Raw genomic sequence first — 12,133 nt, forward strand, 5'->3', positions numbered from 1 at the left:
ACGCCCCCTGCTGCTACCCTCCCAGCCCCTGCCCACCTGATGGACCCCACCTTCTGCTCTGTCTGGTCTGTCTCACGGCCTCCCCTTGCTGATGGGGAGGAGCTTGTTTCTATTCTGACACCGTATGAAAGTCGGAAGGCCCCTGCGAGAGGTTTTCTGGGATTCACTTGACACAATCCGATGACAGGCCTTCCTGTGGGGATTATTCCTTCCTGTGGGGATTATTCTATTTCTCCTCCGCGCTCAGAGGGCCTGCCTCACACATTGGATGGGCCACGCCCAGGCCCACTTGGCCACAAATTCCTCTGGGCTCCCCAGCCTCGGAGCGGCGCGGAGCGGCAGGTGTGGGCTGAAGTGGGGCCCTGGAATGCCTGGAATGCCGGCTGCAGTGACAGACGCTCGGATCCCGGGTCCCTCGTCGGAGCTCTGACCTGGGCGGCGTTTGGGATCGTTCCTGAGCCAAAGTCTTCGCCTTTTCCCAGCTCCAGGCAGAAGTGAAGCGTGTCTGCCTTCTCCCAACCACCGACTGATTCGGGGCCCTGAACTTTTACACGAAAGGGTTCTGGCCTCAATAACCTACTTCTCTGAGTTCAGGTCAACCATTCGCCAGCAGCCGCCTTTCCTCTCCCTCTTTGCTTTTGTTTGTGCCACAGCAACAAGAAAAACGGTCCTTCTCGGACGGAGCGCACCTGCAGGCGCTCCTGGGTAGTAAGGGCGCGGGAGCAGCCGCCGGGGCTTCCGTCCAGGGCTCTGATGAAGCGGGTGTCTTGGCAATTTAATTTACTGCCGCCGCCTTCAGAGCAGACGTATAGGGCTTGTGCTCTGTGTCTGCCTGGCAGGAGGAATGTGCTTGGGCCTCCATCTAGCTCTTTATCTTTCTAGGTGCAGGAGGCACGAAAAGCCGTCTTGGCCACATGGGAGTGAGTTTAGATAGAAAAGGGATTGAGACAGAGAGGGGCAACCCCTTCATCCCCAACCCCCCTTCCTCACTCCTCCACCCCCGGCCCCCACACACGGGCCATGACTTTGGAAGGTCAGGGTCCAGCACCTTGAGGAGGTCCACACGCCTGGCAGAGTACACGTCTGCTTTCAGGGCTGCAGGGCCGACTGTGGACGACAGCTGATTGGCTGGACATAGGGTCAAGAATTTCATAGAGCGACTTGAGTTAGAGGCACATTTTCTGAGGAAAAGTATTTGATCTGAATTGTGAGGCAAAGTGGGCTTTTAAAGTATTTGATTGAATAGATATGTGCATATATATATCTATAGATAGATAGATAGATAGATATTTAACAAGCTCTGTGGATTATCCTATCAATTTCCTGGTTTCGTTATTGTTCTCTAGTTTCACAAGATGTAACCACCAGGGGAAACTGGGTGAAGGATACATGGGATCTCCCTGTACATCTTCTTCTTTTTTAATTCCTGTAAATCTATTATTTCAAAGTAAAAAGTTAGAGCCTATCTATTTCTATTTGATTAGATGCTGCGTGGTATCCTGGAACAGAAAAAGGACATGAGTAGGAAAAAAAAGGTAGAATCCAAAAGAGATCTTTAGTTAAAGGTAACATGTCAGTGCTAATTTCTTAGTATTCACAAATGTGCCATGGCCGTGTCCAGTGTTACCATTAAAAGAAACTGGGGGAAGGATGTGAGGGAGTCTGTACTGTCCTTTACAACTTTTCTGTAAATCTAAAATTATTCCAAAATAAAAAGGTTAGAAAAACAGAAGTCTGTGTGTGTCTGTGTGTATATGTACTGTCAAATTCAGATGCCCACAGGAATACCCACTGTGGAGTGCAGTAAGGAAGGGAAACTGACCGCGTGCAATCAGCTGGAAGGAGCACAGCGTGGCTGTGAAGACACTGCTGCAGAACACTCCACAGTGCTATAGCGCGGCTGCCGTGGAAATGGCACCCCACGGGCTGCCCAGGACCACCCCCACTCAGCTAGGCAGCCCCCCAGTGGTCTGCTCTGCCCTTGGCCTCTGGTGCTGGCAGTGAGACATGGGGGAAATGCACTGTGGGAATACAGGGGAGCTGGCTTATATAAACAGAAGTCCCGACCGCTGGTTTCTGATTGGCCAGAGTAGAGCTGCTCTGATTGGTCACAGCTGCACAGCTCTGATTGGATGGAGAAAGCCTCAGTCCTATTGGTTGAAATAGGACTCCAGGGACTCCTTTATAAGCACTGGCTCAGACTGCAGAAACAGTGCAGGGAGGGTAGCGGAGCGTTCCCCAGTTCCCCATGAAGTGCAGTTTGCCTGGGAGCCCCCTGTGCAGAAATGGCTGCTAGGCTGTTTTTATTTTGTTTTGTTTTGTTTTTTTCTTTTCTGAACCCACTTAGGCACAAGGAGCCCTTCTTCGTAGGTGTCCTTTTTCCCCCTCAGGGTTCACAGTATCTATATATACATACTGTGAACCGTTCGACTGCCCACCCGGTAGCTATGATGCACACTGACCACCAGGAGGCAGACGCTCAATGCAGGAGCTGCCGAGCTGCGGTGACTTAGCAGCTGCGGTTCTCAGGTGACACACCCGGAACCAGAGAGGAAGAAGCCCGATTCTAGGGTGCGTCACCCGAGAACCACCCTCTCGTAATCTGGGACCCCTCGGGGGATGTCAGAGAACCAGTTTCAGCCTGATCCCCGCAGGCCAGGCCAAGGGACCCCACCAGTGCATGAATCCGTGCACTGGGCCTCTATATATAATTTTGCTCCTTTGTTTGGCTGTGTGGCCAGAAGGAACCCTGCAGAGCTCTTAAAACCCAATAGGAGCCCTGATTTCTTTCCTCCGACGTTAGGGAGAGCTCACTGTGATACAATCCCATTTTCCAGACCAGAAACTGAGGTCCAGACAGGAACTGAGGTAATTAGATTGTGATTTCCTGGAATATTTAAACTCAAATTCTTTTCTGTTTTCTAAGCTTGTGCTTGCAAACATACAAAATAATCTGTAAACTGTAGCTGTTATACATTTAAAGGGGGGTGTTATGGAAATGACCTTTGCCACTCTTCTGGGCTGTCCCCAGGACCAGTGGCTAAATTGGGCGTGGAATCCAGTCAAAATGAAAATACCGAGTCAGCACCTGGTTCTTGCCTTGCAGTGAGGGTGCGTCCAGGATGCCCGAGGACTAGTGGGCGCCAGGAGGTTTTGCTCCTTGGAGCACCTGCCTGGACCTTGGGGGAACCCCTCACCGCACCAGGCGCAGTCCAGAGGCCCACCCCAGTGACCTCATCTTTATGATCTCCTTAAAGACCCTATTTCTAAGTACAGTCACATTTTGAGTAACTGCGGTGTTACTGCTTCAACATATGAATGGGGAGAGGGGCGTGGCATGGACACAATTCAGCCATTCACAGGGACTTTTCTGGACACTCCAAAATCGAGGGTTAATAGCTTAACACTATCTCCCCAGTCTGAAAAGCTGGGAAATCGTCGACTCCAGGTTTGTTCTCTGCCCACAGGAAGAGGCACCGTGAAACTGGGCCGCCAGCAGAATGTGGCTGTGGGTGGTTGCTCAAGGGCGTGAGGCGCGGGTTACTTCATACCGGCTTTCAGAGCGACACAGGAAGAGTGACGAGGACAGGAGCCAGCTGCTCCCAAGTCCTGCGGAGCCAGAGCGAGAGGAAATGAGTATGAACAGAAGATTGGGGTCAGAGATGGGAAAAGACCTTCAGGTCTGCAGGGGTAGGCAGGGTCAAGGTCTTGAGAGCCGGGAGTAGTAATATCTGGAGACCTGTACTCGGTCACCTGGGGTGTCCAGGAGTCCGTGCCAGGTTCATAATAAGCCTTGACACTCAATCCCCCCATCGGGGGCGGTGCCAGGCATCTGTGTTCTTAGAGAGTCCCCCAGGCAGGGCGTGGTAACATAAGATTAGTCGTGTGCTGTAGTTATTGAAGCTGGCGGGTGGGTTCGTGTGCTTTTTCAGTACAAAAAGTTTAAGAAGAGAGAGATGGAGAAAGGGGAAAAGCTCCCGGGAAGTTCTGATGCCAACCCTGGTTAGGACACAGATGGGAGGAGGAGGCGGCCAGAACCTGCCCCTGGGCTTTCTCTGACCTGGGAGGAGCAGCGCCTCCCGGTGGTGAATGGTGGGCACTGCACTGCACTGTGTGTGACCCGGGGTCCGGGTGTGACCCTGAGACCAGGACAGCTTGTGCCCCTGGGATGGCCATGGAGGTGAAAGCGAGGCAAGCCCTGAGCGCAGGCTCTTCACCTTGGTTATACCACGGGCCCCTCTGCCATCTAGCCATGCCTGTGACCCAAAGGATAAAGGCAAATTTACAAAGTGGCGTAATCCTATCTAATAAAAGAGTGATATGCAAATTAACCATCACACCCTCACTGTCAGCCCGTCACAGAGATGGCAGCGGCCACGGGGCTGGAGCTAGCAGGAGGCTTAGGTTGCCCCTGGCAATGGAGGAAGCCAAGCTTCCCGCCTACCCTGGCCAGCCCTGAGCTCCGCTTAAGGCTACAAAGTTTCAATTATAGAAGATAAATAAATCCCAGATACCTGCTTCCATCCCGCAGCCGTGGCCAGCCTGAAAACAGCCCTCAGCCCCTCACCCAGGCTGGCCAGGCACCCCAGCAGGACCCGCACCCTGATCCGGGACACCCTTCTGGGCAAACCAGCTGGCCCCCACCCATGCACCAGGCCTCTATCCTATATAATAAAAGAGTAATATGCAAATTGACCCTAACAGCAGAACTACTGGGAATGACTGGTCACTATGACACACACTGACCACTAGGGGCAGACGTTCAATGCAGGAGATGCCTTCTGGTGGTCAGTGTGCCCCCACAGGGGGAGCTCTGCTCAGCCACAAGCCAGGCCGATGGCTGCCAGTGCAGCGGTGGTGGTGGGAGCCTCTCAGCAGCGCTAAGAATGTCCAACTGCAGCTTAGGCCTGCTCCCTGCTGGCAAGTGGACATCCCCCGAGGGCTCCCGGGCTGCCAGAGAGATGTTTGACTGCCAGCTTAGGCCCAATCCCCCGGGGAGCAGGCCTAAGCCAGCAGATGGACATCCTCCGAGGGGCCCCAGACCGCAAGAGGGCACAGGCCAGGCTGAGGGAACCCCTCCCCCCAGTGCACAAATTTTTGTGCACCAGGCCTCTAGTCTATATATATAAAAAGCCAGCAACCAGTCACTATGATGCCCACTGCGGCCAGCAAACTGCCCAATCAGGGGGTGGGGCTGGCCAGCCAACCCCCCTTGGCCCCTCCCCCCAGCCACCCCACCCCTGATCACTCCCCCACCCCAATAGGGGGTGGGGCCAGCTGGCCAACCTTCTGCAGCCCCTTCCCCCAGCCAGGCCCAACCCCTGATGGGCCCCCACCACCCCGATCATCCCACAGCCCCTCCCCCCAGCCAGCTCTGCTCCCGATTGACCCCCCTCACACCAATTGGGGGTGGAGCTGGCTGGCCAACCTCCCCCAGCCCCATTCTGGGGATGGTTCAGCTGGCCCACCACCCACAGCCCCTTCCCACGGCCGGCTTGGCCCTGATTGGCTCCGATAGGGACCGGGCTGGCCAAACCCCACCCACGCACGAATTCGTGCACTGGGCCTCTAGTTATAGTATAATGTAATGATCAAAATAGTTGATAAAAGCACATTTGTATATGTGCCCCTATTAGCACATTACGTAAGATCCAGTGGCAGCTGGTCTTATGATGACTATAGAAGTAGTGATGAGCATGAATGGCATTTTGAGAAATCTGAACCATGATATGAAAATATCTGTGATTTCTATTGTTGACAGAATCAGGTATACTGCTGAAAACCCTCCAGGGCCCATTGCTCACCTAGGTCAAGGAGATGCTAGATTCCTGTGGGAAGTCGGTGAGAATAGATGCACCTAGTTGCCTTCTAGGTGTGTGGCCCACAGGTAAGAACCTGCCTTAGAGAGGCAGTCTGGAGCCACGGTGCTCCCCTCACCAGGGCCCAGGTGGCTGTTGTCTGGCTGCTTCATATTCCCATCATTTGTCGCACAAACATTGATCAAGGGCCTGCTGTGTGGCAGACACTGTGCACAACGTAGACCAGGTCCCTGCCCTTCCCAGGGGTGCATCCCACAGAGAGACAGATGATAAACTAGACATGGAACAGCCCCGCCAGCGTGGCTTAGTGGGTGAGTGTCAATCTATGAACCAGGAGGTCATAGTTCGATTCCCAGTCGGGGCACATGCCCAGGTTGCGGGCTCCATCCCCAGAGCAGGAGGTAGCCAATCAACGATTCTCTCTCATCATTGATGTTTCTATCTCTCTCTCTCCCTTCCTCTCGGAAATCAATACAAATATATTTTAAAAAACAACAACACAATACATAGAACAGATTCCACATGCTTAGAATTTCAGTCACATGTTCCTATGGAATATATTATATAACATAACATATAATATATAACGTTTCCTGTATAACTGACACATAATTCTTCTCAGTGAAAGTTTCAATCCCATTTGCTTTAAAGTCAGGGTTTGCCACCTTGTCTAGCCCATGGTCCCTTTTCATAAGGAAAGAGAGATCTCACCTCCTCTGACAAATTCCCAAGGGTTCCTGGGAAGGCAGGGTGCTCATGCCTCGCAGACCCCTGTTAAGAATCACTGCTTATTCATAACAGCGTTATTCACAAGAGTCAAAGGTGGAAACAACCCAGGTGTCCGTCAACAGGTGCGTGGATACACACACGCCCATGCAATGGAATGTCATTTGGCCATCACAGGAATGAAGAGCCCAGACGCTGCCACGTGGATGCACCTCAAGACATTGTGGGAAGTGGGAGAAGCCAGACACCAAATGCCACCTGCTGTCTGATTCCACGAATGTGGAACGTCCAGAAGAGACAGATCCACGGAGAGAGAAAGCAGGGGAGCGGCTGCCAGAGGCTGGGAGGTGAGGCGATGGGAGTTATTGCGTCAGGGGTACAGAGTGTCTGTTTGAGGTGATGAAAAGGTTATGGAAATAGTGCTGAGGGTTACACAACCTTGTGACTACCACTGCATTATATACTTTAAAATGGTCGAAATGACAATTGTTTGTACTGTAGACGTTTTACCAGCATTTACAAACTAGAGGCACTTTTTAGAGCAGTGGTTCTCAACCTTCTGGCCCTTTAGATACAGTTCCTCATGTTGTGACCCAACTATAAAATTATTTTCGTTGCTACCTCATAACTGTCATGTTGCTACTGTGATGAATCGTCATGTAAATATCTGATCTGCAGGATGGTCTTAGGCGACCCCTGTGAAAGGGTCGTTCGACCGCCAGAGGGGTCGCGACCCACAGGTTGAGAACCGCTGTTTTAGAGCCATCTTTCTGGCTGGAGACACTGACTCCGTCCCACTGCTGGTCACCGCAGTGCCCCGAGCTCCCTGTGCTAACATCTCTCCCCACACTGGGCTCTGGGAGCTCTCAGTCCCGTGACTTAGACACGATCTGTAAGCTGATTGCCTCCGAATTCCTGTCTCCGGATAGGATCTCCCCAGAAGTCCAGGCTGCCCCCTGGGCTGGTCCAGTAGGAATCTGACCACAGGTCCAGAGCTGAGCTCCTGTGGTCGCCTCCCCTCGAACCTCCCCCTCTGCAGAGCCGCTCTGCGCCTTCAGCTTAGAAATCTAGACGCTCCCTCGACTCGTCGTTTGCTCACACTGACACCTGACCTTTCCGTGAATCCGTCAGTCATCTCTGCCTCGGAACACAGCCATGACCCCTCACCTAGTGACACGGACGCCTCTGAGCCGGCTGTGTTCTTTCACGGCCGCCTCTGCCCAGCCCTCAAGGGTTCCCATGTCACCGTGTAAAAGCTCAAGTCCTCATGGTGACAGGGGGCCTCGTGTGACCTCCCGCCCCTCTGCCCGCCTCTCCCTCACGGCTCCAGCCACAGTGGCTCCTTGCTGTTTGCTGGAAACACTGGCCATCCTTCCCCTCAGGGCCTTTGCACACGCTGATATAAGGGCACTAGCTGGTGTGGCTCAGTGGATAGAGCGTCGGCCTACGGGCTGAAGGGTTCTGGGTTCGATTCCGGTCAAGGGCACATGCCCGGGTTGTGGGCTCGATCCCCAGTAGGGGGTGTGCAGGAGGCAGCTGATCAATGATTCTCTCTCATCATTGATGTTTCTTATCTCCCTCTCCCTTCCTCTCTGAAATCAATAAAAATATAGTTAAAAAGTAATATAGAGCCCTAACCGGTTTGGCTCTCAGTGGATAGAGCGTCGGCCTGCAGACTGAAAGGTCCCAGGTTTGATTCCGGTCAAGGGCATGTGCCTTGGTTGCAGACACATCCCCAGTAGGGGGTGTGCAGGAGGCAGCTGATCAATGTTTCTCTCTCATCGATGTTTCTAACTCTCTATCCCTCTCCCTTCCTCTCTGTAAAAATAAATCAATAAAATATATATTTTTTAAAAAAGTATGATATAAGGGCTGAAAAATGGAATGCCTACGCAGGGCACGGAGCGTGAATTGAGTTGGCCGGACGTTGCTCTGGGTGAGTCAGTGAGTGAGTGGGGCGTGTCTGCAGAGTCCACCACTGGGGCTCTATAAACCCTGTACACTTAGGATACACTACATTTATACAGCCACACGCCACTCAATCAAGCACAAGAGAAAATGATGCGATCGAGAGACAGGTAAGAATGAGATGTGTGAGGCTGATGCCACGCCTCATGACACTGTTTTACAGCAAAGTTTTTTATAAGTTAAGAGTATCCTCTAAAATAACGATAAAAAGTATGGTAGAGCCGATGTAGAAACCAGTAACCTAGGCATTCATTATCATTACCCAGTGCTATATACTGTACATAATTATATGTGCTGTACTTCTATGGGATTTTATAGGTCTGTTTACACCGGCATCACCACAAGTCCAAGCTCAGGGTTCCTGGATCCCACTCCCTGGCTTCAGACGGCCCCCTTCTCGCTGTCCCCTCCCTGGCAGAGGGAGAGGGAGCTGGTGTTTCCTCCTCTTCTTGCTCAGGCACCACTCCCATCACAGGGCTCCATTGCATGACCTCTTCTAGCCTCAAGCCCTAGCCAAAGGCCCCGCCTCCTAATGCCATCACACCGAGGGCTAGGGCTTCGACAAGCAGGTTGGGGAAGGGGCTCCACAACCTTCCGTCTATAGCAGGCCTTTAATTGCATCATCACATCCCCTCACGCCGTGCCCAGCTCAGTGTGTGATTGAATAAGCCGGGGACGGACGGGATCTTGAGTTGGCGGATCCGTAGAATTCCGCCCACCAGACAGACGTGGTTGGGACAGAGGTGCAGTGGGACCTGGCCCTCCCCTGGATGACAGGCACCTGCCCTGCCGGCTGCAGCGCCCCTCCACCCGCCCACCTGCAGACGGCCTCTGAGGAGAGGCCCCGGGGAAAACGGCCTTCCCTTTAGTGCCTTAGCTCTGCCTTTGCCCCGGTGGCTGGGAACAATGGTGCCGTGGCCGCCCCCGGAGCTGGTGCAATGCCCAGCAGAACAGCGAATCCAGGGTTTCCGCTGGCAGCAGGCCCAGGTGCACAGCTAGCTGGGGCAAAGCCTTCAGAGTTTGGGTGGGGAGGGGCAAGGTTCAAGGTGAGGAAGGAGAGTTTTAGGGCATCCCACCAGGACCCGAGGGCTTCTCTTGTAGGAAAATACCCCACCAGATGGTGCGCCTTGAAGGGGAGGCCCCTGGCCTCCAAATGTGGCTGGTCCGGCCTGTCCTGGCCTTTCCCCTGCGCGGCCCAAGGTCACGTGAGCATGCCCAGGGGTTGCTGGAGGTGGGGGCGGGGAGTATGGAGAGGGGCTCCCGTGGGCTGGGCTCCTCTCCCAGGGCCACTGCTCGTCACATTGAGGTACCTGGGCGGGAAGGGGCAAGACCAGCAATACGCACCTTTAACTAGGAAATGAGAGGCCCACAAGGAAGGCCCTTCTTCTGCTCGGCGTGGCCTGTTACTCGGGCTGGGGTTGAGCTCAGGAGAGCATCTAGGGCAGTGGTTCTCACCCTTCCTAAGGCCGCGACCCTTTAATACAGTTCCTCATGCTGTGGTGACCCCCAACCATAAAATTATTGTCGTTGCTACTTCGTAACTGTAACTTTGCTACTGTTATGAATCGTCATGTAAATATCTGATATGGCCCTAACCGGTTTGGCTCAGTGGATAGAGCGTCGGTCTGCGGACTGAAGGGTCCCAGGTTCGATTCTGGTCAAGGGCATGTACCTTGGTTGCGGGCACATCCTCAGTAAGGGGTGTGCAAGAGGCATCTGATTGATGTTTCTCTCTCATCAATGTTTCTAACTCTCTAACCCTGTCCCTTCCTCTCTGTAAAAGATCAATAAAATATTTTTTAAAAAAAATATCTGATATGCAGGATGTACTTTCATTGTTACAAATTGCACATAATTAAAGCATAGTGATTAATCACAAAAAACAGTATGTAATTATATATGTGTTTTCCGATGGTCTTAGGCGACCCCCGTGAAAGGGTTGTCCGACCCCCAAAGGGGTCGCAGCCCACAGGCTGAGAACCGCTGATTTAGAGGCTCCCTGTTGCCACTGTCAGGAGGGGGCTCTGGGCCAGTTTCTGGGGCCGGGGGAGGGAGGAGAGAGCAACAAGCCCATCTGCTCCTGGGGCCACCAGCCCGGGCTGTGGGGCCTCTCTGGGTGTGTGCCCTCGATCTGCGGCCAGACAACGGGCGCTGGGGAGGCTGCCGCTGTGTGTAGGGACCTGGGACCTGGCCCCTTTGGACGTGGGACATGGAGCGGCAAGACAACTGCCAGCTGGCTTGGCATGGATGCTAGAGAAACAACTGAGGGTCAAAATAAGATGCCATCTGAGTTCCTTGCTAGTTCCCTGGAGGGGAGGGGAGGACACAGGGGACCAGGAGGACGTAGCATCCCACAGGGGGTGGGCACCGTCGCAGGCAGCTGGGAGCCTGGTTCTCTGGGGCTGCTGCTCTTGGCCGGGCCTCCTGGAGGACCCGCAGCCCGCGGGAGGGGAGAAGCAGAGCCCAGGACTCTGTGACAAGCTGGGAGCCAAGAGCACCAGTGAGCTCAGACCTTGGAAAGTCAGCTTCAAGCTTAGAGCTCAGTGACCCGAAGCTGTATCATCCCACATCTTTCCCACTTTCCCCTGGTGGGATGTTCTTGGAATGTTGTTGTCCAGGGCAAAGAAAACCAGGCGCTCTCCAGGCCACACCTGCCTGCTACATAGCCGGCCTCTCACTGGGGAGGTGGACGAAGTGCTTTCATCTCAATAAGGCAGGGAAGGTACAGTGAGGCTGGCCTGCGCAGAGCAGCTTGCCAGGGGACCTCTCCTGTCCTTTCTGCCCCCAGTACCCTAAGGATCAGATGACCATGATCCGGGGAGAGAGTCCACTCCAGGCTCCTGCCCAGCCATGTTCCAAAGCCCAGGGCTCGTTGCACAATCCACGCTTGAAACTGTCCACACCAGTAAAGGCTGGGAGGCCTCACTGACAGCCGGGGCCCGTCTGTGGCCCGGGGTCCTCTCGGGAGGAGGCCAGCAGCTCCCGAAGTGCCTGGAAGGAAAGCAGCTGCCCCTCCGCCCTCTGCGGGCCACGTCCCCGAATACTTGCTCAAACCGCTGCGAACTGTTGTTAGTAACCACTTTCCTGATTAAGAAAGAATCTATGCTCATTCCAGCATGGCTTGCAATAGCCCAAACCCGGAAACAGCCCAAATGTCTAGAAACAGTACCACGGGTAAATATATTATTTATTTCATGGAAAACTACACAATGGTTACAGCAGGGAAAGCGAGTGAACTGCAGCTTCATGCAAGAACGTGGATGAATCTCACAACAATAATGTTGAACAAAAAACAGAGGATGCAAAAGGTAACATAGGGTATGATTCCATTGATATGAAGTTCAGTGACGGGCAAACTACTGTTTTGTTTAGGGACGCATACATGAGTGGTTAAAAGAAAAAGCAAGAGAATGACAGAGGAAGGAGAAAGAGGTCTGGGGAAAGGCGTCTGGTAACATTACTATTTCTTGCGCGGGATGGGTATTTGCTTCATAATTACTCATTAAATCATACAGTTGTATGGTAGGCACTTTGCAGTATGCTTATTTCATAATCAATGATTTTAAAAGCTAGATACAAAAAGATAACCTTGCCGAAACCGGTTTGGCTCAGTGGATAGA

The sequence above is a fragment of the Myotis daubentonii genome, chromosome 3, assembly GCF_963259705.1.
Source record: "Myotis daubentonii chromosome 3, mMyoDau2.1, whole genome shotgun sequence".
NCBI lineage: Eukaryota > Metazoa > Chordata > Mammalia > Chiroptera > Vespertilionidae > Myotis > Myotis daubentonii.